We start from the raw sequence: 15,781 nt of genomic DNA on the forward strand, positions 1-15,781 counted from the left end.
TGAACAGCCAGCTTCTTTGGCAATTAATGTTTGTGGCTTACCCTCCTTGTGAAGGGTGTCAATGATTGTCTTCTGGACAACTGTCAGATCAGCAGTCTTCCCCATGATTGTGTAGCCTAGTGAACCAAACTGAGAGACCATTTTGAAGGCTCAGGAAAGCTTTGCAGGTGTTTTGAGTTGATTAGCTGATATTCTAATTTGTTGAGATAGTGAATTGGTGGGTTTTTGTCATCACAATGAAAAGAACCAAAGACTTAAACTACTTCAGTCTGTGTGCATTGCATTTATTTAATACACGAGTTTCACAATTTGAGTCGAATTACTGAAATAAATTAACTTTTCCACGACATTCTAATTTATTGAGATGCACCATCAGAGAAAGATGGAGAAATCATTACAAGCACGAAGCACAGACAGCGAGAGACTGTTTAGTGATGCATCACATGTCTGAGATGAGATGAAGAGATGGATAATGCTGGTGGTTAGGCTATGATGATTGAAATTGCAAAATGGCATCAAACAATTAGTAAATAAACTGCAGAATGTTATATTTTCTAATGCACGCACGAATTGCATGTATTCTGACAGCAAGCTCGCGCCAGGGTTCAAAGTCCAAAGCACGAGGAAAATCTGCGCTGAAACTGTGTTACTCGTCAGTTGCTCAGTAACATTTTTGTGAATTTTTTAAAGGCATGTGACAATGCTATACGTGTGACAAACATCTTCCCAAATTCGTAATGAGAATCATTTCTGCCAACATAAATGCCGAGAAAAAGCAATAACTCCATCAACATTCATAAATGTTAGTATTGTAATTTTACTGTTGTTCTGTAATATAAAATAAAAAAGTAAGAACATAATAATTACCCTACAACAGCTCTATTAAAGGGGTCCTATTATGCTTTTTCACTTTTTCAACTTTTTGTTAGTCTGTAATGTTGCTGTTTGAGCATAAAAAAGATCTGCAAAGTTACAAAGCTCAAAGTCCACTTCAAAAGAAGATATTTTATTTAACAGAAATCACTTTTCAAAAACTACAATGAACGATTCGTTTGGACTACAATGCATATTTTCCGGGATTTGTGATATCACAAATACAGACGAATGGGACGAGAAATAATGTAAAATATGTGAAAAATTATGTTTTTCAAACAACCTAGTATGAGAGCTTGTTCTAGTACACCCCCAAAACAAAATCAAGACTTTGTAAAAGAGCATAATAGGACCCCTTTAATACATTTATTATAACATTCACACAGTGTTCAAATTGGGATCTGTAATATATTCTAATGTTTTAAAAGAATTATCTTCTGCTCAGAAAGGCTACCTTTATTTGTACAGTAAAAAATACATACCTGATTCAAGTCTCAAAAATTACCAAAAAAATATTATTTTACTAACTTATTAATTTTAAGTTAAATTGTGCTTTGTTGGTATAATGTCTGCTAGAGTGTTAAAAAAATGTTCAGTGTTAAGTAAATATTTTTACATTTTTGTTTTGTAATTGATTTTTTCATTTGAAAAGCAGAACAAAACAGCAAAAAGCACAATTTGGCTATTTGATTTATACAGTGGTGAAAAAAATGGCAAAATAGGTCTACATGAGGGGAAAAATGCGAAAAAACGTGTTCAGTATTCAGCCTTCGGCCCAGTGTTTCATTTTGTTCGGCTTCGGCCAAGAATTTGCATTGTGGTGCATCCCTAATTTTAATTCTTGAAAACCAAAAAAGTCTTTGAAGTCCTGGAATTTTATTTTGCAGTATCTGTACGAACCCTGTTTAAGTTATCAATTCTTGGACCATTTTAATGTTTTTGTTGCTGTTAATTAACTTAATTGTAGTTTTCTGTAGTAAACTGTCTTTGTATATTTCCTATTTTATATTAATTTCCTAGTATTTAATTTACCATTATTTCTTTTGAACTAAACAATTTCAGAAATGTCATGTTTTAGATTGTAGGTCATCTTGTACCCTGTCAAGGACAAAGCAAACCAGCAAAACTTGATATCACCTGGAATTTTATTTTGCAGTATCTGTACGAACCCTGTTTAAGTTATCAATTATTGGACAATTTTAATGTTTTTGTTGCTGTTAATTGAACTTAATTGTAGTTTTCTGTAGTAAACTGTCTTTGTATATTTCCTATTTTATATTAATTTCCTAGTATTTAATTTACCATTATTTCTTTTGAACTAAACAATTTCAGAAATGTCATGTTTTAGATTGTAGGTCATCTTGTACCCTGTCAAGGACAAAGCAAACCAGCAAAACTTGATATCAAAAGCATCCTAAATGTTACATGTGTTTGCACATTCTTGGTATTGCTGTTTCAAATATCCCACCATAATCTGTAGTAGCCTGTCAAGGGCTAATGGCAATGGCAGATACATTAGTTTCAAGGAAAATCATTTTCTTTTTTTTTTGTTTGCCAAATAACCCTGTGTATGTGTCCGCTCCCGCAACCCCCAACCCCCTTTTTTTTGCTTTAACCCCTGTGTTTTACTCAATCCAGTTTGGTGTAGATTTACTTAGATTTTTTTCTCTTCAGAAATTGCTTGTACATTTTACAAATAATTACAGTGAAACAGCAAGTAAATACATTTAATCAAACATGACATTTTGAAATAGAGAGATTGAAATAGCATTTTCCTTGTAAAATGTACTCCAATAATCTTGATTTATAACTTTGAAAACTATTTTTTTTTATAGTATTCTCAAAGTGTATGATTAGTTTACAGTTGAATTAAATGATAAGAAAAGCCATTTTCAATGTGTGGAGCTACAATTCAGTTAAATTCAGACAAATAATTATTTATTTGAGTAAATACAACAGACAATAACCCCATCAGGAAAGTTGTGTGTAGCGATTTCCAGTGTTTTTACATCTGTTTAACATGTCAAACCAGTACCATTGTTGCTCCATCTAGATCCAGTGGTACTGAAAACCTTCAATACAGTTTGAATTGTGATAGAATTGTTCACAAATATGGTTCATTTTCAGATCAACGGTAGGTATCCTGAAACTGTGGTACCTTCATATAAATGGTCCCTGGTGCTGTATTGCTCTTTCTTAGCCCTGCAAAGTCCAGTGTAAACTTGAAAGACGGCAAAGGACGATCCACAGTAATGGAAGTGGTTTGTGTCTTATCACCCACTCTCACCAACCCCACATGTGTGTAAGAGAAAGATTTATCACACAAATGAACCTTTGAAAATAACGTTCTGCATGACATAACTTTCTTCCTCTCCGACTAGGAATAAATACACTACACTTTTGGCTTTTTCTAAATTCTTGGCATAGTTCATAAGGACCAGAGTTGCATGTGTGTGTTTTTCTTTTTCCTGATCTGAGCTTTGAGCTTTTCAAATAATTTTTATGTAAAATAAAATGCAGATCTGTCAGTCACAACGCCCACTCGTGCACTCAGTCTTAACCTTACCCTCCACGCTGACCAATGAAAGCAATACTATAACCGTTTACAGAAAAGAATGCAACATTTGCTCTCTTTCACACACAGATATTACCAAACACACCCCAATTAACTAATGCAAACTATACCCACACATTTATATGCCCGAATCAACCTCCTACAGAACAGTTCATGTAAAGCCAGAGGCAAAGATCCCTTCTAAATCTTAAGGTTATTCAGCCATGACGTTCTGGTGTGCTAGTGGTCAGTTATATACGAGGGCTGCGGATGTTTGGGCTGGCCGGGGGGACTGCAGATCAGAGGGTACTGGCCTGCCCAACAGCCGGAAAACTAGCAGCATGTCTGCTATAGTATGGGGCCGCTGGGTGCTGGAACCAGGTGTGTGAAAGAGATGTCATGCTCCAGAGGGCAAGCCAACTATCTACAACACCCCATTAACCTACTGCTGAGAGGAGAGGGACAACTCCGATTTCAGTTGAGAGAAAGAAAGAGAGAGAATCTAAATGAAAATAGAGATTCCACTTTGGGAGGAGGGGGATGTGGCTGCAGGTTGTGGAGTCTATTTGAGGTGAGGAGCCAAGGGACTCAAGAAACCAAAGTGACAAAGGACAGTGGGAAAAAAGAGCAACAAAAGGAAACATTGGGGAGATAATGGAGTAAAAGGAGGAGGAAAATAATACAATTAATGGAATACTAAGGACAGGATTAAAGACAAAAAATATATACTTTTTTTTTACATGATGCTAAGGTAGTACTTTTTTTTTTTTTGCATCATGATAATACTATGGTTTATGAAGGCAATCATTCAGTATATGGTGAGAAATAAACCAAGTGTTTATGACTTCACAGACATTGTAGCCTAGAAAGGTTTGTATTCAATTTAATAATGTAGGTATATTAATAAAGGAAAATCAGGGACAATATTTTCAAATATAGGCTATTTGTAGTACACTATCAGTCAAAAGTTGAGGGTCAGTAAGATTTAAAAAAAGAAAGAAATTAACACTTTTATTCAGCAAGGATTTATTTAATGGATTGAAATTGACAGTGAAGACTTTTACAATGTTATACAAAATAGATCTCACACACACAAAAAAATAAATAAGAAAGCAGCACTATTGTTTTTAATATTGATAATATTTTAAAATATATTGAAATAATATGTTAAATTGTAATAATTTACAATATTACCGTTTTTACTGTTTTTGTTCAAATAAATGCAGCCTTAGCAAGCACAATTTACAGTATGCATATATTTTGCAGAACATTTATTGTGTGATATCGTTGCGTTGTTTGCAGCTATTTTTATTGTTGCTTAATGTTAATTTTATCATTAAGAGCAATAACTCTCCAGATTAAGCATTTGTTTTATTTAAATGATTCAATGAAACTGTATAAACAGACAATAGTCTATTTAATTAGCTCAAGCAGTAGAGCATGGTGCTAACAACACCAAGATTATGGGTTTAAAGTAATTCCAGGGGGTTGTATGAATTGATGAAATGCATAGCTTGAATTAATGTCCCAGAAAAACCAGTGTTAGGGTACAGATTCTGTTCCTAAAATGTTCATTTCTGGCTCATTTTCATGGTATGTATCAACCTATAAGTACCACGGTATTACCATCTGATACCATCATATCCCATGGTACCCCTACAGCACTTTTTATAAGTGAAAAAGAACATAATCACACCCAGAAAAGATAGAAAGAAGAGTATGAAAAGAGTTAAAGATGGGAAAAAGGGCAATAGAGGGATTGCAAAGAGAAGGTGGAACGATTTAAAAAGCATTAGAAAATTTAGTATTGAAGAAGGAATCTGCTTAAAAAACAGACAAAGAGGCAGTGATGAAGTCATGATAGACTTGTTAGAAGCGTAGCACCAATTTCTGTAAGATGACAAGAGAGATAAAGAGCAATTCAGCGTGCCTTTTTGGAAATGATTAAATGAGAGGGTATGTTTGGGTGGAAAAAATGAATGAGGTATGGAGAGAGGATATAAAGGAGATGTGTATGTGTGTGTGTTTGTGAGCGGGTGGCTGTTGGTTGTGGGTGGGAGCCTGTTTATAGGGCTGTCAGTGAAAGTGGTCCTCGAATGAAAACCAGCGACAGAGGAGTCAGAGAAAAAGACAAGAAATGCCAAAATCGAGCACACACACAAACACCACAATCTTTCCGTAGCCGTGGCTCATCTGTGTGGGTGTGGGTTTGATTTACAGTCACGGGGGTCCGATTTGACACGTCTTAGTTACATATGGTTAGCAGCGCAGTGTACAGTAACCGTTGTGTGACAACATTGGAAAAGCATGACAGAAAAGCAGCATGGAGAATCTGCCTGCTAAATGGAGTGACAACAGACCAGCCTCGCTCATTGTCATGCCACTTTGTGTACATGTGTGTATGTGTTTTCTCTGAGTGTGCAAACCTTGGATCTGAGTCAAATATGAGTATGCATGTCAAAAAGAAAGGGCCAACAATCGTTACTGGTGCCCTGCAACCCTGTCTAAACTGGGATCCTGTCAGTGCGAAGGTGAAATATTGTTGTGAACGCCCCCAACGCACTTCATATCCTGATGTCATTATTACTTTTAGATGCATGATTTTTTTTCCTGACACATGTCTACAATTCTGCAACTTGCTGTGTCTTGAATTCAACAAGAAATGTCTCTTATGGAACAACATAGGGCTGTGGTAGTTATTTACCGAGACACTCTGGCTCTGTTTTTTCTTTTCTTATTTTTTACCTCCATGTTTTGGAGTCTCTGGGGTCTTTTCTTTGCTGTTTGGAGTTAAGAGGTGCTGTTTATAGAAAAGGATAAGGTTAAAGTGAGGATGACAACATAGCAGAATTATGTGTGTCAAAAGGTGTGTGTGGGAGTGTTCTGATGTTCTCCAGTACTCGGAATGCAAAATATATCAAATTGTGACTTCAAAGTTATTTTTAATAGATAAAAGGGGTGGTTTCCCGGACAGGGTTTAAATTAAGCCAGGAGTAGGCTTAATCTAGAATAGTTAATCATGGTTTAAAAATGGCTTTCTGAAACACATATTAAGTACATATTACTAACTCCTGGACTATAGAGTCCTGAACTAAAATAAACTAGATTGATAAAACCAACTGTGTTGCCTATAAAACATGGAATGAAAAGAGTGTCATGATAATAATTATTTTGGCACCCTAAGAAAATATGATCAAGAAGGTTATGAAAGGAAACCTGTATTGTTTATCCTTTTGGGGAAAAAATACAAAGTAAATAAAAATAAAATAAAAAAATCACAAAAATCGAACTTTTCAACAAAATCACATTATGAAAATATTTTCTCTAATGCACATTGCCCACAATTATTTGTTGTCTTAGACATTATTATGAGATCTATATTCCCATTCATATTTACATTTTGTTAGCACACCAGGGTGACTAGGAACATAAAATTATCCAGCCATGACTTCCTGTTTCACAGGAATATAAATATGAGGGAACACAAGGGCCAAATTCCCTTTATCATACATCACAATGAGAAAAAAAAACAAAGAATATAGTTCTGATTTGCAGCAACAGATTGTTAAGCTTCTCAAAATATGAAGTCAAGAAAATAGCACAAAATAGAAAGTCAAAAAAAAAAAAACTTCTTTGATGTTAGAAAAGAGCTAAACCATTTCCATTTCCACCATTAGGACATTAGTTAAGGAGTTCCAATCAAAAGGACGTGTTACAAATCTGCCTACAATATATTGTCTGTGTCTATATTGTCTTAATGCAAGGAGAGGAAGATAGTTTGAGTGGCCAAAGACTCTCCAAGGATCACAGCTGGAGAATTGCAGAACATAGTTGAGTCTTGGGGTCAGAATGCCTTATAATGGGCCGTGGTTGGATCTTCCAACAGAACAATGTTCCAAAAGGACCATCAAAATCAACACAAAAGTGGGTCGCTGAGCATAAAACGAAGATTCAGCCATGGCCATCCCAGTTCCCTGACCTGAACCCTATAGAAAACTGAAGAGGAGAGAGTATCAACATGGAGCTGGGAATCTGAAGGGTCTGGAGTGATTCTGTATGAAGGAATGGTCTCTGATATCTTGTCAGATGTTCTCCAAACTTATCAGGCATTATAGGAGAGAGATTTATTTTATTTATTTAAAAAAAGGGATCAAAATGATTAGCAGTGCAGATTTATTTCCTCAGGCTTCTTTGTTCATATCTACCAAGGGTGCCAATAATTTTGATATATAAAGACTGGAAACAGAACGTTAATCTGAAGTTAAAACTGCTTCCTGGTAGGTTTATATTAATCCTCGATTTAGTCCGGAAGTAGCTCTAGACTTCCTCCCGGAAATCAGCCTATTAAATTCTGTCTAAGTCTAAGACTGCTTAAAACCATGACAGAGAAAGCAGATTGCTGGTAATCTGGTTTAAAGGGCCATTTTAATCTAGGACTAGACTTAATCTCTGTCCAGGAAACCACCCTAAAGCATTGTGTTTCAGGTTTTTCATATTCAATATTTGTTTGTGTTATTGGTCTCAGTTTTCTTACGTAGTCAATTTCTTAGCATGTTGTTCTTACTTACAAGTTTGGAAATCATAATTCTGATGTGATGTGCATTTGGTATGATTTTTGGGTCTTTTTGATTTCCATATGCATATTTGAACCTTTTTTTTTTAGTCTGAACGGGAAAAAAAATTGATAGGCAGTTTATTTTTTTCATTCTAGAAACAACATGCAGTATTATTTTTTTATATCCTATATCAATATTTTTCACAGGCAGTATTAATTGTTTTATATGTGTTTAGCTGCTTCAGATTTTAGCAAATGGGTCGCTCATCCTATTTTTTTTTCAACAACAACAACAAAAGACTTTAATAATAAAAATGATTATATAAAGTCTGAAAAACCCTTGCCCAAATGATTCAAATATTCTGGCAAACTTTCAAGGGGACATTGGATGAAAATTTCACTTTTTTTCTTTTTTTTTGTGGATTTAGTTTTGCATGTAGTTTTTTGCATGACTGACAGCTCAGAAACCTGAAAAGAAAACACGCAGCCAGTTCGTTATGGGCTGTCTGTGTATGACACTGTGTCATCCAGTGAGCTGTTTTTCGATTTGCAGCCTGTATCATAGATAGATAGCTAATTGAAGAAGACCACCTCCAAGCCATATACTGATAAATGCAGGTTTCTTGTGTCACATGCCCCCCTGAAGAGTGGGCTGGAGCAGTAGCTCATTATCATTTAAAGAGACATGCACCGAAACAGGCCACTCTGAACAAAGCTGTTTTTGACATGGTAAAAAGAGTACTGTTTTACATGACCATTGAGGAATGAGGATTTAACCAAAGTATGTTACAGACATTTCATGAAGAATCATACCAAGTTGTGAAAAATGGGTATCCGATGTCCCCTTTAACACTCAATATTAAATTAACAAATCAATATTACATTTTATTGTAATGCATAACAGTTTGCAGATTTGATTGCTTTAATTGACACAGTCTCATCTCAGAAAGTTGAGGCTCAAAGAAAAAAATCAAATCAAATCAGAGTATGTCTGCCAATATTACATTGTGGTGGTGTTCATGTGCTCATTTCGATATGTGGGCTCCGACATTATATGAAGGCAGTAAAAGCAGCAGCAAACAAGCCTTTTGTCGCATACATAATGTGTAGAATGTTCACATATATGAACTGATATGTGTTTATATTTCTCATAACACCATTTCTTTGTGACAAGTCTGAACAAGTGTAATTTATTCATGTATATGAATTTCAAATGCATTCCTGTATCAGCTTTACGCATTTTTTCTGCGTTTGTCGTGGTCTTGTTATACAAGTCTCAGAACGAAGTGATGTTGATATTTTGGCATTTGATTCGTTATATTGGTTTAGTTGCGAGTGGAGCCCGTAGTTTGCTCTGTGTGGGTGTGCATTAACAGCTGATGGGATTCTGGGCAAAGTTTGTAATTTCACACCTGACCACTCATCCACGCCACCGCTGGGCACTTAACCGAGCTGGCAGCCAGAGAGTAGACACACAAGCGCGTGCGCAACCAGAGCAGGTTTCCGTGGTCATGATGCTCCTTGAATGCTAGCCGCCCTGTTAAGTGACTGTTTAAATATGATGGAAGAGGTACAAATGGGGGCTGGTGTCACTGCTCAAAAACATGAGAACAGCTGGTGTAATCAATGACAGTAATGACGAAGATGTTTTCGTATAATTCATGACTCTTCTGTCGTGCCTCTTGCATTAGCATGCATGTCAGCCTCAAAATGTTACAGATCTCTTAGGTGAACATAATAAGAGATATGAAATCATCTATTTGTAATGTTCATAAGCGGTACTACAAGAGCAGTTCCTCATAAAATGGCAATTTTGTCATTTATGCGCCATCATGTCAAAAACCTGTATGGCTTATTTTCCTTTGTAGAACACAAAAGATGATGTAGGCATTCAATACATACAGTGAAAGTGAATGGTGACCATGGCTGACAAGCAAGATATTATTCAAGGCAACGTTTCAAAACAGACCAACAAAAGTCACATATTAGCAAACTGTTCCCTTATTGGTCAGAATGTTTAAGCACTATTTATGTTCTGGAGTTTAACTCATAGCAGTATTTCTAAATTTCAAGATACAACAGCTCAGCGGGCTTATCTTTGCTTTCTTTTTGTTAACTAGTGAGGCAACTAAATAATTTTTTACCTAAACCAAAATTAAAGTTTAAATTAGCCGGAAACCAAAACCTAACTGGAAGTTGTAAATCAAAACCATAATTAAATTGGTAAAACTTTACAATAAGGTTCCATTAGTTAATGTTAGTTAATGTATTAACTAACATGAACAAACAATGAACAACACATTTATTACAGTATTTATCATTCTTTGTTCATGTTAGTTAATGAAAATCGTTCATTGTTAGATCAAGTTAATTCGCAGTGCATTAACAAATGTTAACAAGCACAACTTTTGATTTTAATAATGCATTAGTAAATGGTGAAATTAACATTAAGATGAATAAATGATGTAGAAGTATTGTTCATTCTCTTGTTAACTAAAGCAGTTAAGTAATGTTAACTAATGAACCTAAATGTAAAGTGTTACCATTAAATTTGTAACTGGGCAAATGTATTTACACTTTTCTTTGTCATGCGCTCAAGTAAAAAATTAAGGCAGTTAAAGTAAAAAAAAATTTTTTTGGCAGTGAGCACCTCTTGGAATTTTTCGGCTGAAATATTACATATTGCTACTCATTTTGATCAGTGTTCAGTGCCAAACTGTCTGCCTGTTGTTGCTTATCCATGTTGGCTGTATAAAATAGACACTTATAATCAAGACGTCGACACTGTTAGTCATCATCGTAGAGGTGCTAATTAAACCTCATTGTGTTGGACAGTAAATTTGGCCCTCCAGATCTATTTGATCTTTTTTATTTTTATTTTTATATTAATGTTATTTATGTTTTGTTTGATTGACAGAATCTTTTTTTTTTTTTAGCAAATAATCCCTCAACATCTTATCCTGAGTATTGATTTGGTTCCATAAACTCTATGAAACAACCAGTGTGTCGCTCATATCCATACAGGATCTGTAGATGGAGCTATGAAGGTGTCTGGGTGAATAAAATGGTCGTATTCATTATAATTTTCCATTTCCGGTGCAGTTTTTGTCTGTTGTGTAATTATTAATTACCCTGGCTCTCATTGGCTCAACATACAGCATCACTGGGGGACAATGAGAGCCAGAAAGCAGAGGACAAAGATAATGGAGATGGTAATAATGAGGAAAATGGTGTTAGCAATGGCGACATGCATTTCAGAAAGGACGAGACCCAAAAAAAGAGTCTGACATGAAGCATTACAGCAGGAAGCAGATGGGGGACATTAAAAAGAAAAGCAAAAGAGGATTTGGGGATTGAACAAGGACATGGTGGAAAGAGTGATGAATGTAGAGAGATGGAAAGGGAACTGGGTGGATGACTGACTCTCTCTTCTCTTGATTAGAAGGAAGAGGCTGTCAAGCACTACACTGTGCATTGATTCTCTGGCATGATCAAAAGTGACACAAAAGTTTCAAGAGCGTATGTCATTTGTAATCATCTACCTCTTTCAGGAGTCTGTGCCTCACTGTGGTGTGGTGGTCTTCTGGTTGAGCCCCCATGAGCTCGGCACGGATATCAAAGAGCTTCAACCTGGTCTGCGACTGGCTACAATGTCTCTGCTGTTGATCAGAAGTCTGAGAAGACAAAAAGAAAAAAAGATCTGAATTCTGTTCAACATGCATCTGAACTAAACACAAGCCCCAGGGGAAAGAAAGTTCTTCGCTCTCAGAACCACAAATATTCTTAACTGTCTCGTATTGGCCTTGGCATCTGGATTAGAATCAATTTCCATGAATGATTTCCACCGGGAAGCAAATGCTATTGTGTAGAAATGGTCTGCTATTATATAAGTCAAGTCAAGGAGTCTTGATAACTGACTTTGGTATAATTTAGGTTTGAATATTGAATGTTTCTGACAGAAAAGATAGACCGTTCTGAAAGGCTGCTGACAGCTTTTATAAGACGCACCTACGCAAAAACCCTTTAGCACTAAAATTTGCATTGGTAAACATCCCTCGGCCCGATTTTATGAACGTATTTTAAATATTTTTGGCACTTGATTGTATGTGTGCCATTAACATTGCAGGGTAGACAAGCCATGCAACCAATGTGTACATGGAGGAACCTTTGAACCGCTGTGGCATAATTATGTTTGTGAAATCGGAATATTGCATTTATAGATTCGCCCTTGCAAAGTAACCAAGACTCAGAAGGCCAGTTAGTCTATGTCACAATCTTCAAATGACTTCGTAAAAGCGCAGTAGATATTCTCTCAGCACAGCATCCCACATTCAGCTCGAGCTAATCATTGGGCTAGGATGGAATTGGGGCAGATTCAAAAGGAAACACACATTTCAATTGAGTGTAAATTGGCCCTGCATTATCTTTCCACAAGTCCTTTCATATGCTGAAATTGACTTGCACCACATTAAAATCCAATGTCATTTTCAAACAGTGCTGTCACCATTGGAGGATAATGACTTTGCTTTTTAGCTGAATGCATTGCCTTTCACGGTGTGTGTGTGTGTGCATGTGTGTGTGTGAGGGGTGTCAGAATTTAACAATGGAATAAAACATTTTTTTACTGGAGATAAAAGGCCACATAAAGACGACAGGGTGGAAGCATTCAGCTGTTTTCACAAGTAATATACTATCACCTCTCAAATACAATTTGGCGGCAGTGTTATAGCTTTGCTTTCTGAGGTCACAATGGTCATTAACTTTGAATCTGCGTCACCATAGATCTCAAAATTGTTATTGTTGTGCATTGCAAATGACTCACTGTAGATTAATTTTCCATTGTTTTTTTTTTCTCCAGTAGAGCGACTGGAGTTTATTAAAATCCAGGAAGACTGATTGATTTTGGAACTGTAAAAAATGGATCAAAGTTCAGATTGACTTTAGATTTAGACAGCAGAAGCTCAGAAGGGAGCATATTGCTACAGTTTGGGCTGTATATGGAGAATGCAGAGAAAAAGCATCATTATTACTGCAGTCTGTTTTATGGCAATAACACAAATGCGGGAACTATGACAGAGAGACCTCCTCCTGTCTTTTATTGTGTGTCTGCCTTTAAATGGAACAATCCAAGCTGTGCATCATGTAGCACACCTGGTTCATATTGTACCTCGTCATTGCTACTATATATTACCCCCCAGTGCATCTGGTTCTAGTGCATGGACAAGGTGTTAAGAATAATGTCAACTTTTTTTGTATATTATATTGAAAATAAGAATCATGAAAAATGTATCATGGTTTCCACAAAAATATTAAGCAGCACAACGGGTTTCAATTGTGATTATAATAATAAATGTTTCTTGAGCACCAAATCAGCATATTATAATGATTTCTGAAGGATCATGTGACACTGAAGACTGGAGTAATGGCTGCTGAAAATCAGCTTTACCATCATAGGAATGAATTGCATTTTAAAATATATTAAAATAATAATAATAATAATAATAATAATAATAATAATAATTGTAATAATATTTCACAATAATATTGTTTGTACCATATTACTAATGAAATAAATACAGTATTAGTGAACATAGGACATTTCTTTCAAACATTAATGTGTTTGTATATTTATTTATATACACTGAACAAAATTATAAACGCAACACTTTTGTTTTTGCCCCCATTTTTCATGAGCTGAAACATAACATACGCCTGCCCATACCCTAACCCCACCACCACCATGGGCCACTCGATCCACAACATTGACATCAGCAAACCGCTCACCCACACGACGCCATACACGCTATCTGCCATCTGCCCTGTACAGTGAAAACAGGGATTCATCCGTGAAGAGAACACCTCTCCAAAGTGCCAGACGCCATCGAATGTGAGCATTTGCCCACTCAAGCTGGTTACGACGATGAACTGCAGTCAGTTCGAGACCCCGATGAGGACGACGAGCATGCAGATGAGCTTCCCTGAGATGGTTTCTGACAGTTTGTGCAGAAATTATTTGGTTATGCAAACCGATTGTTGCAACACCTGTCAACGGGTGGCTGATCTCAGACGATCTTGGAGGTGAAGATGCTGGATGTGGAGGTCCTGGGCTGGTGTGGTTACACGTGGTCTGCGGTTGTGAGGCCGGTTGGATGTACTGCCAAATTCTCTGAAATGCCTTTGGAGACGGCTTATGGCAGAGAAATTAACATTCAATTCACGGGCAACAGCTCTGGTGGACATTTCTGCAGTCAGCATGCCAATTGCACGCTCCCTCAAAGCTTGCAACATCTGTGGCATTGTGCTGTGTAATAAAACTGCACATTTTAGAGTGGCCTTTTATTGTGGCCAGCCTAAGGCACACCTGTCCAATAATCATCCTGTCTAATCAGCATCTTGATATGCCACACCTGTGAGGTGGATGGATTATCTCGGCAAAGGAGAAGTGCTCACTAACACAGAATTAGACAGATTTGTGAACAATATTTGAGAGAAATAGGCCTTTTGTGTACATAGAAAAAATCTTAGATCTTTGAGTTCAGCTCATGAAAAATGGGGGCAGAAACAAAAGTGTTGCGTTTATAATTTTGTTCAGTGTATAAACAGTATATAAATATAATGGATATATTTTGGACATTTAGCCTTTTGTATCAAAATAGTGAAATGCTGCCATCCATCTCTGTTTAAAATGCAAGCTTAATGCTGTCATAATTAAAAACAATATGTTTTTGTGTCACAAAAATACTGATCTGATGGGAAAAATAAATGATATAATTTGATAGTTTTATATATTTTAATTTTTGGTAACTTTCTGGGTATTTTAACTTCTTTAAAATGGTAGTTAAAATGGCTTGTCTTTATTTTAACCACTTTAAGTAGTACTCCTCCAAGATTCCAAAGTGCCATAGTAATCTGATACTGATACTTTACTATTGTACCACTATCATCTTTTTTTTTTGCAAGGAAAGTTCTTATCCCACTTTCGGTCTCTCATCTCTTCCACAATACACACATACTGTACAAACGGACACATACAGGTAACAAGAACTTAAATCCCCAGTACACCAGTCTTAGTCATTGTAAGCATGAGTGCAGGAAAAAAAAAACACTGTGAACTTGTCTGAGAACTAAAACAGCACTGGTGTTTAAGTTGAGCTTTCTTATTGCGATCTTGCCACATTCATTTTTCTTAATCATCAATTTGGTCCCTAATCCTCCCTTACACACAGTTAGCATTAGCAGTTCCCTTTCATGGGAACTTCGAACTGCGTCCTCTAGGGGGTCGCTATGGGGGATGCCTCGTCGTGACCCGTGTCTGAAGCATACATTGAAAAAACACCAACTCGTTGGCCGGCGACAGCCATGACGTCACTACCGGTGCGACTACAGTATAAATCGTCGCCGGGAGCTACACATCATTCTCTTCTTCGTCTTCATTGACCGTTTTGTTTGAAGTGTGCATTTCTGTGGTAAGAGCGATTTTTTCATCTCATTATGGCGAGCACTAGCAAAGCATTTAAGGATGTGTGCATCCGTGTTGACGTTGTTTAACATCTGATGACACACACGATCTATGCGTTGTTTTGTTTGGGCAAAGAGCACGCACGCGATGTCTCCGACGGGGCAATCGGCATGCACTGCGAGCGTTTTTTCCAAAAAAAAGAGCTCTGCTCTCGTTTGTCTCTATTTTCGAGGAAAGAGGGGCAGCCTCATGCTGCGGACGCAAGCTTCAGACGAAGAAGTGAATGATGTGTAGCTCCCGGCGCCGATTTATACTCTAGTCGCACCGGTAGCGACGTCAT

This window comes from Sinocyclocheilus grahami, unplaced genomic scaffold, assembly GCF_001515645.1.
Source record: "Sinocyclocheilus grahami isolate Dianchi unplaced genomic scaffold, SAMN03320097.WGS_v1.1 scaffold1964.1, whole genome shotgun sequence".
Classification (NCBI taxonomy): Eukaryota; Metazoa; Chordata; class Actinopteri; order Cypriniformes; family Cyprinidae; genus Sinocyclocheilus; species Sinocyclocheilus grahami.